Raw genomic sequence first — 25586 nt, forward strand, 5'->3', positions numbered from 1 at the left:
GCAGATATTCAGTTCAATTCAGGTATCTACAGCTCCCTTGCTACATTGAACTCAAATGATCACTGTCATATGAGATCTTCCATCATCCGCTGCCATATCTGTTTCTATGCATACAGGCATTGCTGTTATTAGATTTCCAAAGTCCATACCTCTTTGGCGTATTCTCATGGCTTCAGCTCTTCACTGACTCCTTCTCCTTCTCCTTCTCCTTCTCCTTCTCCTTCTCCTTCTCCTTCTCCTTCTCCTTCTCCTTCTCCTTCTCCTTCTCCTTCTCCTTCTCCTTCTCCTTCTCCTTCTCCTTCTCCTTCTCCTTCTCCTTCTCCTTCTCCTTCTCCTTCTCCTTCTCCTTCTCCTTCTCCTTCTCCTTCTCCTTCTCCTTCTCCTTCTCCTTCTCCTTCTCTCTCTCTCTCTCTCTCTCTCTCTCTCTCTCTCTCTCTCTCTCTCTCTCTCTCTCTCTCTCTCTCTCTCTCTCTCTCTCTCTCTCTCTCTCTCTCTCTCTCTCTCTCTCTCTCTCTCTCTCTCTCTCTCTCGTCAGGGCTCCTCCAAGGCTCTCCCTGTCTCCCTGACTGGCTAACCCACCCCCTCTTATCCCAGTTATCTTCATTGGTTACAGCTGCAGCCCATCAAGGACAACCGGGACCTCTGGGGCAAAGCCTCTATACAGATATTCAAATACATTTCCTCTACTATATACAGGTAAACCAAGATATTTCAAATGGGATTAAGCACCTGTGGCTATGGAACTGAATCCTTTCTCTATGTTTAATGACACTCCAAATTTCCCTTACTGACTTCTTTAACTGCCACTATAACCAACTTCTGTTGCCACAAACATGGAAATGAAGGATCAAAATAGTGATTGAATCTTACCTTTTCCTATCAGTAGGGTGAAAATGCTGTGTTCCTCTGCTACATTGGCCTCCAGCACCACTTTTCAAGATGGCATTTTATTTTACCTTTTGGTTGCAGCTGTTTCTTTGGAACTCCAGGTTGCAGACCTGAACTAACCAATGTAATGAATCAATTTCTTTATTTCTGTAATTTGGACAATATAGAAGAGACTCTGTGCTTGTGAGAATTACCATCCTAGAATTGCTTTGATCTGCTAAATATCTAGAAAGTACATCTCATATACAGGAAGTTGACTGTCAAATTGCTTTACTTACTTATCCTAAAAACAGAACACTACTCATTTAATTGTCCAAGAACTCAACATGAGAAGAATAATAAAATCTCCCCTAAAAATAATAACAGTAGTGATAACAATAGTGATATTTATTACCAAAAATCTGAAAGTAATTTTTTCCCATCTTGCACAATGAAATTTTCTCATCAATAGTTGAAACAGCTACATCCTTGTAGAATATAACCTTACACCAACTGAAATAGCATCATCATTTTCTCCCAGTGCATGAAATACATTTCAAATCTGTTTGGAAATCAGTGGTTTGTGAGGAATACCTGTACATTATTAGAGAAAAGGATGCACTAAAAACCAGAATATAAAAATTGATCTGATCCATTTCATCTGACTTTTATACCTGTCTGATTGTACATTTTGACAATGCATTGCTTTTTTCTACTCCCATTTAAGATTTCTTCTAGTAGAGTTGAATTCTAATTATAAAGGATAAGGACCCTCAGGATGTTAGTGAATTGGACCCTGTGTATCTCTGCAAGAAAATGAAAAGAAATGGTTGCACAGGAAATTTCTTCATCTGTACATTAAAAGAAAAATAGAGGACAGCACAGTGGTAGCCTTTAACAGAGATAAGTGATTTCTTAAGAATTATGTTTACTGCATATACAAAACTTTACCTTGTCTGCTTGTGCTCTCAGCCAGAGTGGATCATAATAGTTTTCTGTCCAGAGGGATACTGAAACCTAAATTGAGAATGCTGTGGCAATGGATCGGTGTTTTACAAGCCAAACAGAATATTATTCCACAGTTAGTTTTTCTTGGCAGTACTTTTAACAGACCCACACCTACACCCACCCTGTAACAAAAAACCTGAAGTGACCAAACAAAACAACCAAAAATGCCAGGTCCTGTAGACTCATGAATAAAAAGAACCATTGATATGTTGTAAGCACCAGTTGATAATCAGATTCAAATACCATCAATAATACAAGATCAGAGGGGTGCCACCCCCCAGTAATATTGCAAACAGATCCTTGACAGAATTATTTGAGTTTCATCCTCAGAAATTCCTCTACAAGTTTTAATGAATGATAGAAGCCTGGTATAGCTTTTCAAGATTGTTTACTTATAAGTAAACAACTAGCTGTGCTTTGCATATTTCTATTCTGAAGGACTATTTTGCCCGTCTCAATCCTTATTAATCAAAGGTGTCCACTGAGAAAAATGTAGCCCTGGAGGAGGATTTTAGGAATGTCATTCCTAAACACAACCTCACAACCTCAAAATACCCTAACGTGCCTTTAATTTTTTTTTTTTTAATTCATTAGAGACAGGAAAATTCTATTAGGCTGCAAAAGTTATTCCAATAATCAGTTACCGCATTAAATTAAATTGGCATTAATTTGCAGGCGTCAAACTCGAAACTTAATGAAATGTTTTAAATTATACATGCACTGCAGTGTCAAACTATACATATATCAGTTACACATGAAATACTTAGTATGCTTTATATCTACAGCCCACATTATCTTATTTTCATAAACACTTCCATTGTCACCTGAAAATCTAACAATTCTACTCAGTACATACAAATTTTATATAGTGTTTAAAATATTTCCTAATATTCTCTTGTCAAATTAAATGGATTGATTGTTCTTCAAAACATTGAAATTCTTTTTGTGATTCCATGTTGAATCCCTTTCTAATAATTTAGGTATTTCAGCAGTTCTTTTTCTTTCAGTGAACACTGAAAATGAATACTGCATTAGAGTAATATGAAAAGTGGAATGCAACTAAAGGTCAATTGCTGAAAATTAGGCAGTGTTACCAACATCATCTACAGAAGTAATACAAAATCCATGTTTCTGTCAGGGTTTTTTTTGTCATTAAATCTTTGTTTAGCCTTTTTGACCACAACACTGAAGCAGGGTCTTATCCCGAGTAAATTAATCATCATGATCACCAAGTCTTTCAGGGCAAAGTAGTAAGTAAGGAATGCAGGCCCCATATTTTAAATATGCCTTTCTTTTTAGGATATACTTGAATTTTCAAAAAAAGACAGGCTCTTTGGTATAATTCGGTTGGTGAAGAATTGCAGTAATTCAGGTAAAAGTATTTTTCCCCCAGGTCATTGTTAACATGCTTTAGGATTAAAAAGTGGATTTTTTCAATGGAAGTTTCTGCAAACAGAACTGCTTGAAGATAATTCCCCATTAAGAGTACAGTATGGATTTTGATTTTCTATTAATTACTTTAGCAAACAAATTGATTTGGAAATAGGAATCAGTAATAATAATAATAATGACAACAGAACTGATAATTAATGCCTCTTTCATTACATTATATTGACATGTCACATTTCATATCATGAAATTCCTTAGTTTTGCATGAAGCAGAGTCTCTGTGGAGTTTTCTGAAGTACCTTTTAAGTAGTTACAGAGATAATACTTCTGCAAGTATTGTCACTATGGGAACATAACCACACCTTTATGTTTCAGAAAGCCCTGATACATCTAACTTTCCCTTCTGGAAAGTTAAATTAAAAACACAATAATATTTATTGTTTGTTGCTTCTATCAAAGAGGGGGGATACTCTGAAAAGCCAACAAAACCATTTACTGAAGCAATTTATTCATAACCTGAAAGCACAGCAGGCTCAAAATTTATATCACTCACAGTAGTCAAAATTTTCATGTTGTTTCCTAAGGGAGTGTATATGTACTTGTACTGAAGCAGCTTGTGGAAAAGATCTGTAAATCTCACAGTAAAAATCAACAGTAAGTTAAGGGTAGTCAGAAATTCCACAAACAGTGGAAAAAATGCTTATTTTCAAAGAAACTTGTCTTAGTGATTAGCAGAAAACATAAATCAAGTTATATTTCACAAAGCAAAATTAAATAAACAAAGTATCAAAAGTTCTTAAAAAAAACTTCCCCAAAAACAAAACCAAAAAACTTCCCCCAAAACAACAGAAACATGAAAACCCAGCTGAACAAAAAATAACCAAAATCAAAGGCAGACCTATGGATACACATTGTAGCTAGGATGTGACCCAGAAAAACTTTATAATTTTGCTGAAGTAAAATTGGAGGAAAAGCAAATCAGGTAATGAGAAGAAATTTGCACCAAACAAATGAAAAATAATCAGCCAACATACAAAGTCAAAAAAAACTCTTAGTGGAATCAGAACGGAAACTTAGCAGTTTAATGAACCACTTTTCCTTTTCAGAACATCAAATGAACTTTTACTTGATGACATCATGTGAGTGAAAAAGTCTTTTAATTAAAAAAGTCAGTTCATGGAAAAGTAGCAAATATTGTACTTATGAGAAGGAGAGTAAGAATTATTTACTAGAATTATCCAAACAATAGATATCATCCAATGCTAATTTTAAAGAAAACAGCAATTAAAGACATAGGAATAAATTTAAATGATTTTTCAAAGGTTGTTTCTACTAGGATAATCAGACAGTTTTCTATAGTCAAGAGAACTGTGTTTTATCTAATCTAACCCGATTTTAGTAAAACATTTAGTTTAGCACCACATGGGAAATTATTAATGATTATGAAGAAGATGGGACAAAGAACTGTAAATTGTGTAAATGAATAAATGAGAGACAAGAAAATTCTTCTAAAAGACTGTGAGACTTCATACAATTTGTTTATAGAGTTCCTGAAGAATTTGTCTTTGATAATTTTAAGGTGACTGATATTAACATCTAGGTCAAAGATATATTCTAATTATATGGTGATGTGAGATGCTATTAATGCTGAAGATTAAAATAGCAAATGGAAAGATTTGGATGACCTTGAAAGGTTGAGCAATAATTTGACATTAAAAGGTTTATGTGCAATTTAAAATAAAGGGTTATTTTCTAGCTTTTCTCTGCCTACTGTAGATATTATTCATCCCACCCCAAGTATACTATGAATTATGAATAAAAATGTTGATAAAGATGCCATTTAAAGTTGTTTGTGAAAATGGAAGCCCACTGTAGGAAAAGTGACTGAAGAACTTGTTAAATGAGGTAACACTTTTGGAAGAATAAAAAATTTTGTATCCCCTATCAAAAACTAATTAAAGAAAATCCCAAGGGAAAACCTTTTTAAATACACAGAACAAGATTTACATGAAATTTTTTTTAGAAGTTACATATAATCATAAAACCAGTACTTTCTGTGAAGAAATTAAATGGTTTAGTGCTATTATACATTGACTTCTAGGAAAAAGGGGCAAAATAAGGGTACTTTTGAGACAGTATTTTCTCTCTTTCTGGAGGTTTTACATAAAAGAATGTGTTGATGAATGATTTCAGCAACACAGGAAATCCCTGCCAGTATTTTGTTTCTGAAATGTTTTGGGTTTTTTTTAATATGAGATAGAATACTTACACAGAGCTAAGAATTGACTCAGAGCTGTGACATATCAGTCGTGTAATCTGATGAAAAAGTGTAGAAATTTGAAAACTTCTGTTTTCAATGAATCAGTATTGATTTACATTTTCTGTTTTACCTGTTTTGAATCCTTTATTCTTTGAATCCTCATGAAATGTTCCATGGTATTTCTGGGATCAAAGCTGGTTTATGGACAATTAATTATGTAGCTCATCCTGCTTGTCTTTTTGAAGTATTGACCCATTAGATTTCTTCCAGTCCTCTGGAGCTTCCCTAGTTTTCCAAGACTTATTGAAAAATCAATGTCAATTGTCTAGGGAGCTCTCCAGCCAGCTCTTAAAATTATTGAATGCCAGACAAATTTTAAACTACCTAGTTTTAGTAGTTGCTGCTTAACAACCTCCAGAGTTATGGGAGTGGGAGATATTTCATCATCATCATCACCTGACGTGAATCTACCACTTTGATTTTTTCTAACTGCAAGGAAAGTCATGAATATTTTTCTGCTTCTCATGCATGATTAATGCCATAGTTATGTGGTTTTCTTATATGAATAGATAAATACAAGCTCCAGGATTGCTTTAACATTTGCTATTTTATTACAGAGAACTCCCTGTTTCTTATTCATAATTGTTATCAAAATTGTTCTTATTCATAATTGTTATCAAAATTGTTATCTGAATCTTAGTAATTAGTTATTTGTGTATACATTTTTATTAAATTACTGATTTCTTTAGACTGTTAAGCAAAATATACCAAACCACATAAAGCCACAGAGCAACTTGTCTCAACAGCAGAGTTTTCTTTCCTTAGAATATTGTGGAAAAAGCATTATCTTGCATTTGGTGGTGTTATGTGTTCAGGGTATAATATCTTCACAACCTCAATCTGAAAATATTCCTTGTGCTTCCCTGAAGTATTTCTTTAGATACAGCATTTCTCAGTTCTGTTTCCTGTACTTTAGGGAAGTTTCCATGTCTTTCTCTCCAACAAATGCCCCATGCTTCCCCTTTTCAGGAGCTCATGCAGGCTTTTTCATTCTTTAGGATAATTATAATAATGCCAACAGCTTTACTGAGACACCCACTACACTGGAATTATTATTAATATTTAGAAGTATCTTACTCATGGATTCCTAAGGGATTGTCCCAGTGTTCTTCTTTTCACAGACACTATATGAAAAATTAATTTGAATAAGTATTCATTATTAATGTGCATTTAGAAACTGATTCATTGCATGCTAAAGCAAACATTTGAAATAGGTCAAATGACTCATGCTTGGAGAATGTCCATTTCTTTTACTGCCTCTGAGTGTAAATTCAAATGGACATATATGTAGCTAGAACAGGTGAAACTTACCTTATTTTCTGATCACTTTGCACACTGACAGTGCTGTGACTGTATAGCTTTTCAAGAACAATTTTAAGTTCTGTGATAATTTAGGCATATTCAAGTCAAAATTCTCTCATCATAATTTATTTTCAATTGTCAGAATGTCTTGTGCCTTGTTAATAGTTTTGGCCTTGACTATCACAAATGCCTTATCAAAAGTTCTGCCAATACTGTGTCTGAAGCATTTTATACAAGCCACATAGTCCTCTTGATTTGTTGGCATAGCAAAAAACTAACATATTTAACACTTTAAACATTTTGGGGTTAGCTTCCCTAGTGCTTTCTGAGATGAGGCTGTAATTCTTATTAAATGAATTCTTCCAGGGAAGTACTTCAGAGAAAATTCATGAAGTTGTCTCTGCTGACATGTGCAATGATATTCAGATTAATTTCTGAATTTCCCCTGACCAGTACATTGGAAAACTGTAGCTGATACTTTATGATAATGAAACTAAGCACTCTTTTGCTGTACTTGCATCTCCAGAACCCTGTGAATTAATTTTTCAAAGAATCTGCTTCCACTAAACTTTCTTTACTCCCTAGAGATTTCATCTTTTGGTTTTAGATTACTGTAATTCTGATCAGCCAATAGCGAGGCAAAACATTCTCACTTTTTCCTTCTTGTATTATTCAAAGCTTTACTTTTTCTTTGTTACCTAAATCTTCTTACTGTTTAAACTTACTTTAAAACTATCTCCTTCTGTGATGGCTTTTAAGTACTGTGAAGCTGTGGCAGTAGCCTCATGAGCAGCCACAAGGTGAAAGTATCAAACCATGCAATTGTGCAGACACTGACACTCAATGAATAGAAGCCAGCTCTCAAAACAAATATATTATCTCTCAGCTCATTACCTTATTCCAAGGACCTGGAGAGAAAGAGGTATCTTCAGAGAGTCATTTCACTTCCCAGGGAACTATTTTGAAAGAGATTAATTACTGCCCTGAAGAGTATAGTTTATTCTGCTTAACTTTAGGAATGTCAGACAAATCTACATGTAAATTAATTGCCTGCAACTACTTTCACAGTCAGAGGAGAAACAACTATTACATGTTTCTGTTACTATTTCAGATCATAGAATCATAAAATCATTTAGGTTGGAAAAGACTTTTAAAATCATAGGATTCAAATCTAAAGCTGTTAAGCCCACCATTAACAAATGTATCTAGTGTCAAATCTACATGACTTTTAAATACCTCCAGGGATGGTGACTCAACCACTTCCTTGGACAGTCAGTTCCAATGCTTGACAACTCTATGTGTGAAGAATTTTTTTCCTAACATGTAAATTGAATACATACTAACATGTAATCTGAATCTCTCTTGGTACAAGCCGGGGCTGTTTCCCCTCATCCTATAAATTGCTACTTGGGAGAAGAGACTGACACCCACCTCACTCCAGCTTCCTCCTTTCAGGTGGTTGCAGAGAGCCATAAGGTCTCTACTGAGCCTTGTTCTCTCCAGAATAAATAGCCCAAGTTCACTCAACTGCTCCTCATAGGACTTGTTCTCTAGATCCTTCTCCAGCTGATACGTATTTTAAGATGAGAAGAAAGACATTGTAAAGGACTATTTCTTTTAGGATACTGTTATAAATTACACTAAGCAGCAATTTGAGCTATGATAATGATGAACTTGTTGCAGATGTTGGTCAAAGAAATCCTGTCCAAGGAGATTCTTTCTGTCTTGAAGAACCAGGTGGCTAGTGTGAGCTTGAGACACAGTACTTAAGATATTTCATTAAATTGGGATGAACTCCACTGGGTGTGAATATGTGCTTTTTGTACTGCTACTGATGGGGAAGATACAGATCCCACATTGTCCTGGCTCGTATCTGTGTAAACACTAAGGTAGAAATGCAGTTTAAATAATTCCTGTCTGGCACTGACATTCTGTTTACATTTTACCTCTGATTCTATTTACCTCCACTTCTATAAAGCTGTTCCTTTTGGAATACCAGCACAGTGTTTTCTTATTCTGTTTGTATATAAAAATGCAGTCCAGTTGTATTCAGTCACACATTGCTACTAATAGAGATAACAGCCAATTTTCATTTGCCAGGGTTATGATCTATAAGAAATTATTTTGAGTTGAATAAATCAGGAAATGTTAGCATACTTTATGCCAGGTCCATTCGAGCACTGAGAGCTCAAAACTGTCATGTGTGCAACATAGGGGACTTGATAATGGAGTTTCCTGAGGGTAATTTTTTTCAACTTGATTGTTTGTAGGGATTTGTTTGCTTTTTGTTGGGGTTTTAGTTTGGTTTGTTGTTTTTTGGGGAGTGAGAGTGGCTTGGTGTATTTTCCTTTTCAAGCCAATTAAGAAAATAGAACTTTTTTTTTTTTTTAATTTCCCAAAACCCTGAGGACCTAAAAGTTTTATTAAGTTGTTTATATTTACATATATGAAGTTGTATATATTTACAAATCAAAATAACTGGAAAAACTGCTTCTCCTAAGTAAATGAGATAAGCCAATGAGCTATTTACAGTAACTGAAATTTATCACAGAATAAAATGCAAAGTTCAGAATATTTCTGATTTCAGGAATATTAAGACTAAGAAAAGATCTTTGAATTGATTATTAATTTAGATTTATAGATTTGTTTGTCCATGAATAACCCATGTTCTCTTCTCTCATTATTCATTAATCTCTATTTTATTTTTTCCCCCTACAATATGAAAAATTTGTTTCTGTAGTAAGATCATATTTGGCCTGCATTCTCCAATTAACTTATAGCTATTGCTGTCTGGCTTAAAATATTTTGGCCATTTTTAATCAGGAGAGAAAGAGTTTCTCCTTAAATTTTCAAAGGAATTTACCCCTTGTTTTTTACTCTTTGCTCCACATATTGCAGATGTGGAATCTAGTTTTTGCCTACTGCGTACCACTCTATTGCAATGTGACATTTTGTGCTTTTCCCAACAGTATCTTAAGGTCTGATGTAAGCTTTAAAAGCAAAAATACCATAATCCAGTACATATAAAAATTCATTACACTGAACTATTCATTCAATTATAACATCATAATTATTTTCAGTGCAAACAGACAAAACAGTATTCATTAATATAAGTGACATAAGCTCTTTAAGGCTACTTTAATGTTCTCTACTATTGATGTCCTTGACAGAGTATCTGTAAACATTTTATAATTTGTGAAAACTTCAGTAACCATTTTTGATATTCAGATTAGAATGATATTAGATTAACAGTTCATAATATTGAAATGTTGTGGTTTTCTTTTTCTCACTAGGCAATCATATTTAAATTACTAAAATTCATTGAGTTACTGAAGCAAAATCATTAAACAACACGAACATCTTCTATGACTAGAAAGAAAGAGGATCTTTTGATGTATTCTTGCTAGTATTATCTCTTAATTATAATCCCAGTCTCTGTCCTGGAAAACTAGAAAAGAGATGTTATAGAAAAAACTATGTTGGAAAATCTTCTAAACACATACTTGTCAGACATATAATCTGTTTTTCATAAGAATTTCAAAATATCCATCAATGTAACTATCATTATTTCATTGGAATCATCAATAAATTTCACTTTCAATAATTTTTATCTTCAAAACATAAAGTTCATTGTGTCTTTAAACGATTATATAAAATTCTTTTATAGCAGAAAAAATTACATTAGTCTCTTCACAAACTGTCATAAACTCATTAACATAAATGTTTCCATCCCAAAAATGATCACATTTCAAGGCTTTATATTGCGAATTAGAGAATTAATAAAATAAGAGAATTAATAAAATGTGAAAATGCTTTCAACTTTCAAACTATAGCACCATATTTTCTATGCTAACCAAAAAAGTTCATAAATAAGAATGTGCAAGAATCTTTCTCATTTCTACCTACATAAATGTTGAAAATATTTGGTGAATAGTAAGATTATGATTTGACAGGTGTTTATAAGAAACAATAAAATAAATAATATTATTTTTTACAAGAGCTATTGATGTTTTTCTGATTAAATACTGACTACTTCCAAAGATAGATCATAAAAAATTATTTTAAAAGCTTCTAACAAGAAATGTTATCATGAATTAACCTATATATTCCGTTCTACAGGTGTTGAAATTCTTTTCAGTACATTTGTATTCTAAGGAAACAACATGACTCTGATGCACTATGATACCCATCAGATCAAAAAAACCATATTTTTTAGACAGTATTCTGGTTTTCTTCCTGCAGCAAAGTGTTCTGTTGTACATCCTCAGATCGCAGAATCTCTGCTGCTCACAGTGACTCTGAGATATGTACAGGGCTCTTTTCCCCAGCCTGGCAGTTGAAGAAGGAGTCAGGATTCTTCTGTTCTCCTTCTCAAGGTTGTTTATTATTTCTTATCTATAACATTCTTTCTCTGACCCACTGCAGGTCTGTCTGGCAGGCCGGGTTGAGGCACGCTGCCTGTCCTTGGGGCAGTGTTATCTTTTTATACTAAAAACTATGTCTACACTATTTACAATAACCTTCCAATACCTATCCCCTCTGTTAGACAGTGAGTTTCTACTCTAAACCAATCTAAAAGTACCAACATCACCCGGAATATGAAGGTTAGGAAGAAGAAAGAAGAAGGACAGGGTACACCCAAATTCCTCCATCTAAGGACCCCGAGCTCCCATTCTAAAAACCTCAAAAATCTATTTTTCACCCCGTGACAAACTAACTGTTAAACTCTCTTGACTTGTAATTCTTCATATAAATTCTTCATATAAATTTGCTCCATGGGTCAAAATCAAAGTCACAGGTGTCTTGGGCTCTGTGTCAAGGTCTCTGAGCCCCCTGGGCAGGAGCTTGAGTCCTCCAGGGCAGGGCAGCCAGAGGAATTTCCTGGATTCCAACACTCAGAGACAAAATTTAACAGATATTTTTGTCTGAATAAACCCAAATTTAAAATCTTACTCCTAGTTTTACTCAAAGAATTATAATTTATTTTATTACAACATCATTCTTTAAAACATCTGCACCGTTCATAGTATTATTGCTATGAATGTGTTTCATCCTAAGTGAAAACCTTCTCTAAGTGAACACAAATATAAACTGGATGTCTAAACACAATAGACACCTAATTATTTTAATTTAAAGTTTTTGTAACACAATTGCCAATAATGATTATGTTAGGAGCAATGCCAGCACAGCTTCTAAATGAAACATACTTTTATTAGACGTAGTCCTTGCCTTGTAGAGAAAATACTTTTTTTTTTTTTTTTGTCTCTTCTAGTTAAATTTCTTGGAGTCCTCTCCTCTTGCACTCACATCAATATAAGATTTACTTTTTCTCATATAATTCTTAAGTAAAAAGAGTTGGAAAGGCAAAAGAATCAAATTTAGCTGAGATTTAAATCACAGATAAGCTGTTGTAAGGTAAGAAAGTTTGAGATGACTGGAAAGAAAAGGCCATGCTATTCCTTAAGGGGTAATCTTTATCTGATCTCAGTGGTCAGGATATTGGTAGCCATCCTCTCAACAGAATTTTTTTTTATGGTTTTAATCTGTTCTTGCTTTTTCTCCTCAGAAAAAATGACTCCTCCGTTTTTCTAAATTTGCCAAATTATGACTCTCCATAGAAAATAAATAATTCTTATCAAGATGGCCATGGCTTAAATGCATTCGCTGTGTCCAAACAGACTGATTATGCTGCTAATTGTAAAGATCACACTGAATTTTGTTTTAAAATGAGACATTCAAAACCTATAATTCTTAATTTGGTATAAACACTACAAGTAGGTGAAAATAATGTTTATTAATTTCAATTCCCTTGTTCATGAGCCCCACTTGTAGAGATGGTAAATCAGCATCAAATATTTAAAATGTTTCACAATGTCTTGCATTCCATTCTGCTCTTGTATGGGGTTTTGGGGTTTTTATTTTGTTTCTTTTTCTCCTTTGCAAAAGGGGAAGAATTGCTGCTATTTTCAGACCCTTTCAATCAGTTTAGGAACCTAACACTATTTTTGATTTTAAGATACTGGTAGCATTACTGTGCATCATATCATCATCTGTGATATATTCACTGTGATCACTGTTTCAGTTAAAATGTTTTGAATTATTCTATTTTGTAGTCACTACTTATGTCCCTCCAACTGTGCTTTGTTGAGTATTGCTTTGATTCCTTTTAATGACTTCACCTAGAATTGTGTTTTGTCTTTCTTTGCTTCGCTTGTGTGTCACATTAAACTCTAGTAATTTTTTTAACTATTTTTTATTGTCATTGCTGACCAATTTCTTACTGTCCCTTGGACTGTTCAGTGTAGAGAAGAAGAGACTAAATGGAGATCTCATTGTGGTCTTCAACACCATCATGAGGTGAAGTGGAGGAACAAATACTCCTCTCTTTGCTCTCTTTGCCAGTAACAGGACTCAAGGAAATGACATGAAGCTGAGTTAGAAGGCATTTAAGTCTGATATCAGGAAAAAGGTTTTTCACTCAGGGGGTGATTGGGCACAGGAACAGGCTCCCCAGGGAAGTAGTCACAGCAAAAAGACTGACAGAGTTCAGGAAGTGTTTGGACAATGCTCTCAGGCACATGGTGTTACTCTTGGGGTGTCCTGTTCAGGGCCAGGAATCGTGCATCCATGATCCTGATGGGTCCCTTCCAACTCAGCATATTCTGTGATTCTGTGATCTCAATAGTCATTAGCAGTATTAGTCTTATACTGCAGATTGTCTGTATATCACTTTTTGGATCCCTATTGTCATTGGATAGAAGACTTCACATTTTTTTATTTCATACAAAAAAATTCTCTAATTATGCTAGTGAAATATTTTTATCATGTTTGCTTCATATCTCAACTACTGCTACCTTGCTGGTATGGTATATAGAGCTCTGTCCAGAGAGAAAGTTCTCATATTCAATTCAAACCTGGTTTATTTGGTCTTCATGATCTAAAACTGTGTACACAACTGATGCATGCATTAAACTCGGAGCAAACAGAGAGTAACCATTCACTAATGTCAAACAGTAGGATAAATCATAATCACAGATTATTCAAAAATACCAAAAGAAACAGGTCTGTCACCTCTGATCTCAGGAGCTCAGCCAGGTGATCAGGGTGATCAGCAAGAGAAAGAATGATCTGTGACACTCAAGAATTGAAGTGCTACAGCTATGATATTTAATGTATTTAATTCAGCATCAGTTTTGCCTATTTATGATGCTTTATTTGCTATGTTTATTAGTTTTATCTGGACACCTTTAAACAATAACTTGAATTGGCTAAAAAAAAGGAAATGTGATTTCAACCTTTTTTGGGGGGGGGGCGTTCAGACACAGTGGTGGTTTGGTTTTTTTGGACTTTCTCCTTCCCAAATAAATCAGGAGTATAAATGTGTCACTTATAGTCTACCCTATCTGATTTAAAATACCAAAGCTCCAGTCCCATATATTCTATACACATTTTCTGGATCATTAGGCTCTTTCTTTGTTTCTCTCTGCCTCTAGTCTGCTCCAGTTTCTAGCTCTAAAACAGTAAAAACTATGTAAAACCCAATTAAAAAAAACCAAAACCCTACATAAGTTTTATCAAAGTATAGACATTTCAGGAAATAGATTTTTTCTGCAAAAGACTGAGTTTATTTTTTATTTAAAATAGCTTACTTGTAAAAATTCTAAAAAAAGCTGATAATACCCCCTATGATTAATTTATTTTAGAGAAGACATTTATTAGACTATGATTTGACAGTGGAGAAAAGATTATAAGTAGTCTACTGAGAAGTAGAAAGACTCACTACTATTACTAACTATATATGCTCAATACAGTGCAAAATTTTGAAAAAATATTGACCCTCTGTTTTCAGTTGTCAAGGTAACTTCTATAGTCTTAATTTTTCCCCCTTTCTCTATTTCTTGAAAAAGAGCATGTTTGATTAAAATAAAAATTTTGAAAAATAGGTTTGTATACAACTATGTTGTTTGGGGCACTTGCTGTTTTTTTCCTAAAATGACAATTACATTAAAAAAAATCCTCAGGAAACCAACACCTGAAAAAAGGTCTCACTCTCTTCCTTCAAGTGTGGTTGTGTAAGCAGAAACCACCAAATTTGTTAATGAGAGGGGTGGCTGGTAGACCAGAGGACTGCTCAGCCATTCAGCAAGACCCAGAGTGGCTGGACAACTGGGCTGAGAGGAATTTCAACAAAGGAAGTGCAGATTCCTGCACCTACAACAAAATTTGCTGGGAGTCCTGGCAGACAACAAGGAGCCAGGAATGTGTCTTTGTGGCCAAAAAAGCCAGCAGCATCCTTGGGTGCATTAGGAAGAGCAATGCCAGCAGGTCATTGCCTATTCAGCACTGGTGCGGCCATATATGGAGCACTGTGTCAGCTTCTGCGCTCCCCAGTTCAAAATAGGCAACTGCTGGAGTGGGCCCAAAGGGCTACAAAGATTCTCAAGGGGCTGGAGCATCTCTCTTATGAGCAATGAGGGAGGTGGCCCTGATTAGTCCTGAGAAGGCTGAGAAGGGATCTTATCGCTGCATTCAAGTCTCATAAGGGCAGGTGTAAAGAAAATGGAGTCAGAATCTTTACAGTGATACCCTGTGTCAGGGCAAGAGGAAATGGTGGCAAACTGAAAAACACAGAAAATTCCATCTAAATAAGGAAAAGATTTTTTGCTTTGAAGTTTAGAGAGGACTAAAACAGATTGCCCAGAGAGGTTGTGGAGCTGTCTTCTAGAAGGAAGAGTGTAATGGTTGTAAGTTATGGTGTTTATCATTCCAAGTGATTGCTATATGTACTGAGGCCCTGCTTTTCTGAAGTCAGAAAACATCTGCTCTGCTGATAGGAAGTAAATAATGAATTTTTCCTTTTGCTTGATTTGTACACACAGTCTTTCTTTCATTATTAAATTGTCATTTCCTCTATCCATGAGCTTCTTTGCTTTCCATTTTTCTCCTCATTCCATGGAACAGTGGTGTGAGTGGGAGGCTGCTTGGATGCTTGACCACTGGCTGAGGTTCTACTAAGTAAGGCTCTGTTACTGCACATAATGTAAGACGGATACATGTAAGAAGAAACCAGGCTCTATACTGGGGTTGTTGTGCAAACAGAACTTCCCAACCAACTTCATACATACAAATCATGTTCAACAAAAAAAAAAAAAAATCAAGGTAAATAAATTGTATCCTTCAGTATATCGCTTTGTGATGATTGTCATGTTCTCATCTAAAAGTGCAAAACCCACAAGACAGTGTTTATAACTCCACATGAAAACAAATAAGCAGTAGATGAAAAGTTTAACATCCCAAATAGGGATTATGTTCTTTTATGAGGTCATATTTACAAATTCATTATTTGATCTTGGTCAATCAAGCTGTTGGTGTTTACTCAGGTAAAAAACATTTTCTCATCTATCTAATGAAGATTACAATGGACCTCATGAGTCCATCAGGTTACAGAAGTTCAAAGTAATTAGTAATATTTTACCAAATCAATTTCCCAAATAGGGACTCCCAGGGAATTAATTTAGTCCTATAGCCTCAATTAACCAATGCACTTAAGCACTTCTTTAATTTTAAGTGATTTGAATGATATTAGATGTTTGAATATTCTGACTGATTAAAATATAACTAAGTATACATTTAAAGAGTTTGGTAACCTGACATGTCTCCAAGAGCATGTTTTTTTTGCTGTTCCCTCCTGGTATATGCATTAGAAGTATAGGTTGATATTTCAGTCTCTTCTGATAAAGTTTTAAGACAGAATTTGTGTTAATGTATCCTAAATAATTATCAGTAATATTGTTCCACTCTTCTTACAGAAAAAAATCATCCTTAAAAAAGGCAATTCAGAATTTCTCTGAGAACTACACACATACAAACCACACTTTAAGGAATAAACAATCATTAACAAGCATTTATCTTTTTGTGGAAGATAACACCCAGTGTCCTTACTGTGGGATTTTTTCTTTTTTTGGTAAAAATATACATTCCGCTGTACCTGGAACTTCATAACACACTAGAATTAATAAATTCTGAATAAATAATTCTATTATTTATAGAATTATATAATAATTCTGAATAAATTCTATTATTAGACTTCAGTTGTTACTATCTACACATAGACATATCCATTACAAACAATTCCTTTTAAACATGCCTTCTTGCAATTTTGCCTCCTCTTGTTAGCTTCACAGCACTTGTATTTGTGCTAGGTTTCTGTGTGTATCTTTTCCTTTAATTTCTGTCCTCCTTTTTGACTGTTCCATGGTTCGAGAGAAATATGCTTAATGTTATGTTGTCTTGATGCATTTTCTCACATATCACACCAATTTACTCACTGGACTGGTATATTTTTGTGGTTTTTACTGGTATTTACAGGGTTTTATCATTCTACTAATGTACACAAAGTCTTTCTCTCTGATTTAATTTTTGGTTGCTTAAGGTTTTAGCTTATTTCAGAAAAATGAAAGAAAAAAACTACACAAGCAAACAAAGTCAAAACCGAAATCCAAAAATTCCGTTTTCACTGATATGTGATGCAGATTATAATTTCTAAAGTAAAATAAACATTATGGAAGATAAACTGAGCTGGATGTGATACATTTGCAAGGTGTGGGCATGAATGTCTAGCACATCTGATTTGTTTGTAATATTTGTAAACAGATATGAATCACAACCAGAAATTAAATAATTTATATAAAATAAAAACTAAACCAAAACCCCTGCTAACTAAGACCTGTGTGTTTTGTTTACTAAGTATTTCTTAAGAGCTTAGTCTAAGATACTGGTTGTGTTCCAAAAGTGAAAAGCAATTTAGAAATGACCCTATGCATCTGTGGGCATATATGAATAAATGCATAACACACTGCACTATTAGGACAGGTATAAGATTTTATTGGATCTGTTAAAACTGAATTAATATTTAATTCATCCAGAATTTCAATTGTATTAAGACACAATTTATTTTTGATAGCATTTTTATTCCAAAATTAATTTTATTTTAATTGGTTAATAAAACAAACAGTATTGATCAATATAGAGTATTAAAATTATACATTGTAACCATTGGAACTAGAGTCAGCAGATCATTGAAAGTCTGGGAATTTGGTAACACTTTTCTGGGGGTGCAAAAAGTGATATGACTAAGTTTATAAATGTTGTATAATAATTTGTGAATGCAATATTTCTAAAAGCATCTCAGCTCTTACGGAAATATTTTATATGTTGATAGCTTAAAATGCAGAAAACTACTGTTGCGTTGCAAAACAAAACTCATTCAAGGCATAAAACACAAAATCAGAATATGTTCTCACTGGGAACAGTTCTGACTTCATGATAGATGTAGCTACCACTGAATGCATTCATCAAATGAAGCAATGCAATATATCTGTCTATTTTCTTCTGTGGCAAGTGCTACCTGAAGAACTTCAGACACCATTTAACTTGCTACTTTTCCTTAAATTCAATTCAATATATAATAATAAAGGCCAGCTTGCTGAAATTGGTTATTCACTTGGACTATCATATTTAGAAACTAATAACTCCCTTATAATATATTCCATATATAAAAGCAATCTTCTTCTGTTCTGAGTTCAGTATAAATTTTGATTGAAACAAAAATGATTGACCGCAATTTATGAAAATATTGCAGAAGCTGCAAATCAAATGTGTTCAGAAAGGCATATTGAATCTTTTTAATTCATGGTCACTTATGTGATCAATATGAGAAAAAAAAAAAGAAAAGATAAAGAACTTATGTCTGCCTTTAAATATCTCAGTAACTGTATTTGTTTTTTTTATCAATATCTAGGAAACCTGCTTTGGGATTTGGGAAAAAAGGACAGGGAAGCAGAGGTAATTGTAATGGATCGTATAGCAAGTCCAACTAGAGGAATACTCTGTCAAAAATCATTGTTCATTGCTTTGGAAGGAGCATAAAAAATAGAAATTAAGCAATGATGAGCACTCCTCTGGCCAGAAATTAGGAAATAAGATGGTCTTCCAAGTCCAAACCTATAAGAAGTTGACATTCATACTGAAGATTGAAAATTATTATTTTGGATAATAATTCAAAGTTACTTTTTTGAGGAATATTCAAAAATATTATTTAAAATAATTTTTATAAATACAATAAATTCTGCACCCTATTTGTGCTTTGAGGAATTTCATACTTTTCTTGTTAATATCACCAGGTAGGATCAGTCTCTCATCAACATTATCTTCTTCCTTGCGCCAGCTTTGTCCACCACTGGACTACTTGGTGATCTGCTTCCGTACTTTAATTTAGTGGAAATATTTGTATTTTTTTTTTGTTTTCCTATACAATTTTTCCTACTTAAAGTGCTAAAAATAACTTTGAAATACATAAAGGAAAAGGCAAAGGAAAGCCAGAGAACATTCAAAAAGAAGAGGAAAAGCAAACTAAAGGCAGTGACTAATCAGGATCAAGACTTACAGGAATTGTATTGGGTTAGAAGGATGTGTAGGAAGTACCATCTAAAAACAGATATTGAGGCTTTTAGAAATATATTGTAATTTCAAAATTGGGCCTAATTTATTTTCCCACAAGATAAAAAAGAGTCTCATCATCGCATCACAGCCTCATTGAGACTAAAAAGTTCATTGCTGTAATGATCTTTGACAATATAAGCACTGTCATGTGAGACAGTATAGTTGTATAGCACACATGTTAAAACTGAGCAAGGGGATCTCCAGAGTAAGTGAAGGAAAGAAAAGGATGTGATTTCAGCCATGAAGCATATTGTCAAAATTCTTATTATTTTATATTTTTTAAACTGTTTTAGAACCATGCTGTGACATATTCCAGGGAAACAATGTCATTAGAGAATTTGACATGCAGTCTCCTATGTTCCCGTTCTGACAAGCCTTTGCTGTGTTGGCAAGGTAAGGTAAACCACAGGCAAAGCTTTGGTTGTTCAGCATCTTACCTGTGATAAAAAAAGATAAAGTTTTTCCTAGAGATTAGTTACATAGGTCAGACTGGGATCTGACCTATGTAACTTCACTGAGAGCTTGAAGTAGAGGTAAATGAACTTTAATGGAAAAGTTTATTTTCCACAGGAAAAAAGTTCCTTTTCTATACATGTCTGTCTCTTTTATTTTGCTTTGGCTTCTATTTTCATTTGTTCCTTCTCCATTCCTTTTTTATTCCTATTATGGTGCATTCCTTTAAAAAAAATCTAATAATTTTTCCTCTGCATATATAGTGTAATTATGGGTTTTGCTTTCATATTTTTTTCTTCATGAAGGAGCAAATTCATTATGTTAGATGCCCTCTCAGCAGGGTTGGTCTCTCAACCAATTCCAACATAATGCCTGCCTTCCTTGTTTTGCTTAACAAGAGGTTGAAGCCCATTGTAGACTAGGCCACAGCATTCATACACACTTCCTGGACCAAATTGTGTGGTGTTGTGTATTATGGATGTATGTGAGTATATTATGTATACACACACATAAGAATTGCATTACATTTCTTACAAGTTGTGCTCTATTAGGAGCTATTTTTCCTCATTCTTTCCTAAAACCATTTTTGAGTTATTGCCTTTGACTGTTCCTTGTTTATTACTGAGAAATTGTGAATGTCAGCCCTTCCTGTCTGAAATGTCTTTATTATTTTTCTTAAAATGCTCTGCTGTATTAAGATCCCAATCTATCTTAAAATATATCAGCATAGCAAATATGCTATTTTTCTGTACTTTTTCTGTTTTCAGAGCACTTAATCAATTGTAGCTTCTTTGAACATATGTATCAGTTAAAAGTACTATGTTACTACCCTCAAAATAGAACTTGGTCATTGTATGAATAAGATCAGAAATAATATTGTTAGTTTTAAGTGATTATTTACATGGATAATTATTAACAAGATGCAAAAGAGCAGAACAGCAGACTGTTTAAAGTTTTTGTGTAAGCCATGCATTCAGACAAAGACTGACTGGGAAGCATGGAAGAACTCAAGTGAAAGGCCAAGTTTTTTTTAAGATGTCTTAATAGAGGTATCCACACAACAATGTAAATATTTGTGTTTAATTTTCAAACCAGATTAATTTATTTTGTGATGCTTACTTATGTGATTGCTTACTTATGTAATGCATATCATAACACAAGGGCATTAACACAGAGTACTGCTGAGCTTAGTAAAATCCTTTAGAATATTCTTGCAATTTAGAGCTCTTAGAGTTCCGGCCAGAGTGTACATGTAATGAAGTGGCCACATTGGTTTTTTGTTTGTTTTTATTCTTACAGATGCGAAAGCTGATACTTTAACAATTTTTTTTCTTTGTTATGGCTACAGAACTAACAAAACAGCTGAAAATGGGAATGTGAAATAATAACTAAAAATTACTTTTATCATTAACAATTTGTCAAAGGAACATTTGTTTGTTTGTTTGTTTGTTTGTTCGTTTTTGAAGGGAAATAGAGGGGAGGGGAGGGGAGGGTGAATAAAACAAATTATGTAAAAGACAGAAATAAGCATAAAAGTCCACAAAGTAATATTTTGAAGAATTCTGTTTGACAATGTTAGCACACTAATTATCAGGGACCCAATTAACAATTTAGAGGGTAGTTTATATTCAGTAAGCCACCTGATATTTCTAAGAAGGAAATTATATTAGCTTCATGATATTTAGACAGAATAAAAGTTGCTGAAGTATATTGAACACTAAAAATGAAAAAACGTCTAATGATCCAAGTTCATCTGGGGTAACACTCTTGTTTTGTCCGTGACATTGGGGAGCTGTTTTTATTTTGTTGTTTTTGACTTGGTTCAGGTTTCTTTGTGTGTTTGTGTTTTATTTCTTTTCTTCCCTCATAATTATTTCAATTTTTTACTCTCTTAGAGGAATTATTGTTCAGTATACAGTCTTAGTTGTTCTTGAACTGCATTATGAATGGCATAGCAATTTGTAAGTTTTTCTTTTCTTCAGAAGTAAATGTTTTCAAAATTCTAAAGAGTATAATTCCACTGAAATTGAGGGGTTTTCTTTATTTGGATGCTTTCTTGTTGATTTTATTTCTTGATTCTTCTATGTATTTAATTTTCTGTTTGTTCTGTTTAATTGAGGAAATAAAATTATAAGATTTTTAGGCATATATCTGACCAGATTTATGTTTTTCATTCTCAAGTGTCTTTTTCCTTTGATCATGTAGGTGGTTGCTTCATTCAACAGGGAGTAGAAATATTGTTGGGAAAAAAATCAGATCAATATTAATGCAGCTTTTTTATTTATGGTGTGCAGCCTCCGTTCTGATCTTTATTTTATAAACATGCAGTTCTAGTGGCAGAGATTTATTGGTATTTAGTAATAGAAAGTACAACAAATATAGATACATATTCCATTCATCAGAAAATAGTTGGCTTGAACCTCAAGAAACAGTTGGGATAAGATTGTGATCCTTTGGGAGATAGGGACCTTTGAGTAGAAATAAATTTTTAAAGGACTGATGAGAAATTAATTTATTAACTTGTTTTCACTACTTATAAAGGTCATCATTAGGCATAACTGTTCACCGTTTTAAGAACATTTTTTGTGGATTTGGTTTCTGCAGTACTTATTAGGTAAATCTGGGACAGATTAAAGTGTAATGAGGAGGAAGCTTATTGTGCAGAGACCTTTAATATGTCGGTTAGGAGTTGCCAGAGTAATTTATATACATTTTTATTAAAATGTGTTGTAAAGCCATCTGGCAAATGCTGTTTGTAGTTTTATAAGGCCACAAAGACCTTCCAAGTTCTGCTCTCAGTTGCCTCATTTGCAAAGCTGTTAGGTAATTCTTCTGTATGTGCAAAGCTCTCTTTCACTCTCTCTGTTCTTTCTCTTTTAGGTTTCAGTCGATGTTGAGATTGGAATATTATTTTTACCAGGTGTACATGGTGATTTGTTGTGTTTTGGGGTTTTTCTTCATAATATCATAGGAAGGCATAGATTGTAATTTCATTTCTCTTGTTACCTGACCATTTTAAAGTTTTTGTTAACAGATGTATTTTATTCTGAAAGTACCTGAAACAAACATGAACATTATAAAACAGAAAAGAACCAGTGGCAGAATTCACAGAGGTGAATGCTTGATAGCTTGAAAAATGGAAAAATGAACCCAGCTGTGGTGTTTCAAATAGAAATAGTGGCAAAAATGAAGATGTTAGGGACAACAAAGAGGAAGATAATATGATAAGTAGAGAAACACTTTGAATTTTGCTAAGTTTTTGATGTCTATAGGAATATAATTGACTTCACATTTCACAACACATAATAAACCTAAATGAGCTATAGCGATAGAATATGTATTTCCTTTACATTCTAAGCTTTCAATTTATAATTGTTCATTGAATTGCAATATTTCCACACAACTGTTTGATTATTCAGGTTGGAAGAGACATCATGACATCTAGTCAAATTCTCAAAGCAGTTTAAATTGAACTCAGATCAGATCACATAGGCTTTTGTCTACCTGGGTGCTGAAAGCTTCCCAGGAAGATGATTCCACAGCCTTGCTGGATATACTGTGTCAGTGTTTAATTATCCCTTAATTATCCCATCTGATTGTTGTTTTGCTTTTTTATAATTTTGTCCTTGTATCCAGCAGGAAATTCCCATTTCAATTCATGGTATGTCAATAGTTGTGTCACTTTTGCATGCTTTACAGATTCTGTAAAAAATCTGTCTATGTATTCTTGTGGCAACTAGCTCCAAAGTGCTAGAATTTAGCTATTAAGCCTTCTTCACAAATATTTCTTGTCTTTACACTACAAATCCCAGTTCTCTCAGTCTCTCCTCAGAGACTGTGTGCTCTATCCTTTGACTGTCTTGGTGATCCTCAGCTAAACTCATTAATTTCTATCAGTATCTTTCTGGAACTGAACAGCACAGAGCTGTTCACAGTATTCCAGATATCATCTAATAGGGGACCAATAACTTCCCCTGGTCTGTTGGCCATGCTTCAGTCAGTCCCTAGATACCCCTAGTGCAAAGAGTTCTTAGTCTGTTCCTCATAGAGTACCTTGCACCTTTTGAATTACATTAAGTTCTGCTGGATCACTTCTGCACCACCTGTAGGAACCTTTAAAATGCCCTCTGCTCTCCAGCATGTCCAACATGCCCATTCCCTGCCCATCTGCAACCCTGGTGAGGGCATGTTCTACCTCCTGCTCCAGGTCCCTGATAAATAGGATAGGTTACAGTGTAGACCTCTTCTACCCTACGGGATAGAGGAACTGCATTTGGAACCAAATTTCATGTGGAATATGAAAAATTAACCACTATTCTCTGATCCAGTTTCTTTCCATTTAGTAGTCCATCTACTCCTTTTCCATCTCATGTCATCTTGATGGTAATGTCAAAAGTGAGATACAAGGCTGCCGTGGGAGACTGTGACAAAAGTTCTGCTGTAGCCAAGGTAGATGATATTTGCTGTTCTTACCTTTGGTAAATCCAAACTGGCTCCTCCCAGTCATTTCCTTCTTTTTCACAGGCCCAGAAATATTTAGGAAAGGGATTTTTGCCATGTGTTTCCCAGGATTGAAGTAAAGCAGACTGGGTTGTAAGTCCCTGAATTGTCTTTCTTGTCCTTTTTCAAAATGGCTTCAAGATTTGCCACACATCTTTCAGTAGTGGTTATTACAGGTATGAATAAACAGCCAGGAGATGCCACTCATATAATAAGTAAAATTAAGTTGGTTTAGCTAATTAATATTCCTAATTTCATTTTAGGCAAAATAGTAGGGGTGGAAATAACAGACAAGGTCTAGTTTGTTTATTTAAAAGCTCATCTAATTATATAAGTTTACTTCTTCCTGTAGAAGTGTCTTGAAACAAGGCCCAAAATTTTAGAAATTTATAAATAAACATTCTATGCCTGAGAAATATTGCATTTTTATAAATACAAAAAGTTGTATGTTTCAGTGACTAAATGTGTGAAATAAAGATATGGAACTGAATTTAAGTGCATTTTAAAATATTTGTTCTTGTTTCACTTTTTAAAAATTTATTTCAATTTAAAATGGTATTCCTATTAAATTTCATACATACATACATTTGGCATCACTGGAATGCAAACTTTGCCTCATAAATAAGCTTAATAACAGAAAAATACAAAGAAGTTGGACTGCATTCCAAAACAAATTTAAACTTTTTACATTTGTCAGTGACAAAGTTATTCCCATTATCATCTCTGAAACTGGGAAATCTTATCCTCAACTCTATCTACCATTAAAAGAACAACAATGATCTTTTTCTAGGAACATCAGCAAATAAATAGTCAGAATGTTTTTAGTATAACCACTTACTTCTGCAAAGAAGTGAAGTATATGCATTTAAGAAACAGTTCTGTAGATCAGACATTTGAGAGAAATGAATAAGTCCTATTCCAGGATGAGTATCTGAATTCTATCCACCTCAATTTCATGTGATGTAATTGCAATTTAATTGACTCAGATCCTTTGCAAATTACTCAATCCCCAATGTATACAACCCTAACTGACTCTGTGGTTCAATGTTATTGCATCAGCCAAAAGTGTCAATAGAGCTGTCAGCAAAGGCAGCTCTGCAAGGTGGAGATTCCTCTGCCAGCATGCAGAGCCTGATCCTCATCCTGCTGATTCATCCTGCCTGTCCGACCCAGACTCTCTGAGAGCTGCCTCGGGGCTGGTGACTGTGCAGGTTCCTATCCTGACAGCTAAACCCCAGCTGCCTAT

This window comes from Molothrus aeneus, chromosome 3 (assembly GCF_037042795.1).
Source record: "Molothrus aeneus isolate 106 chromosome 3, BPBGC_Maene_1.0, whole genome shotgun sequence".
Classification (NCBI taxonomy): domain Eukaryota; kingdom Metazoa; phylum Chordata; class Aves; order Passeriformes; family Icteridae; genus Molothrus; species Molothrus aeneus.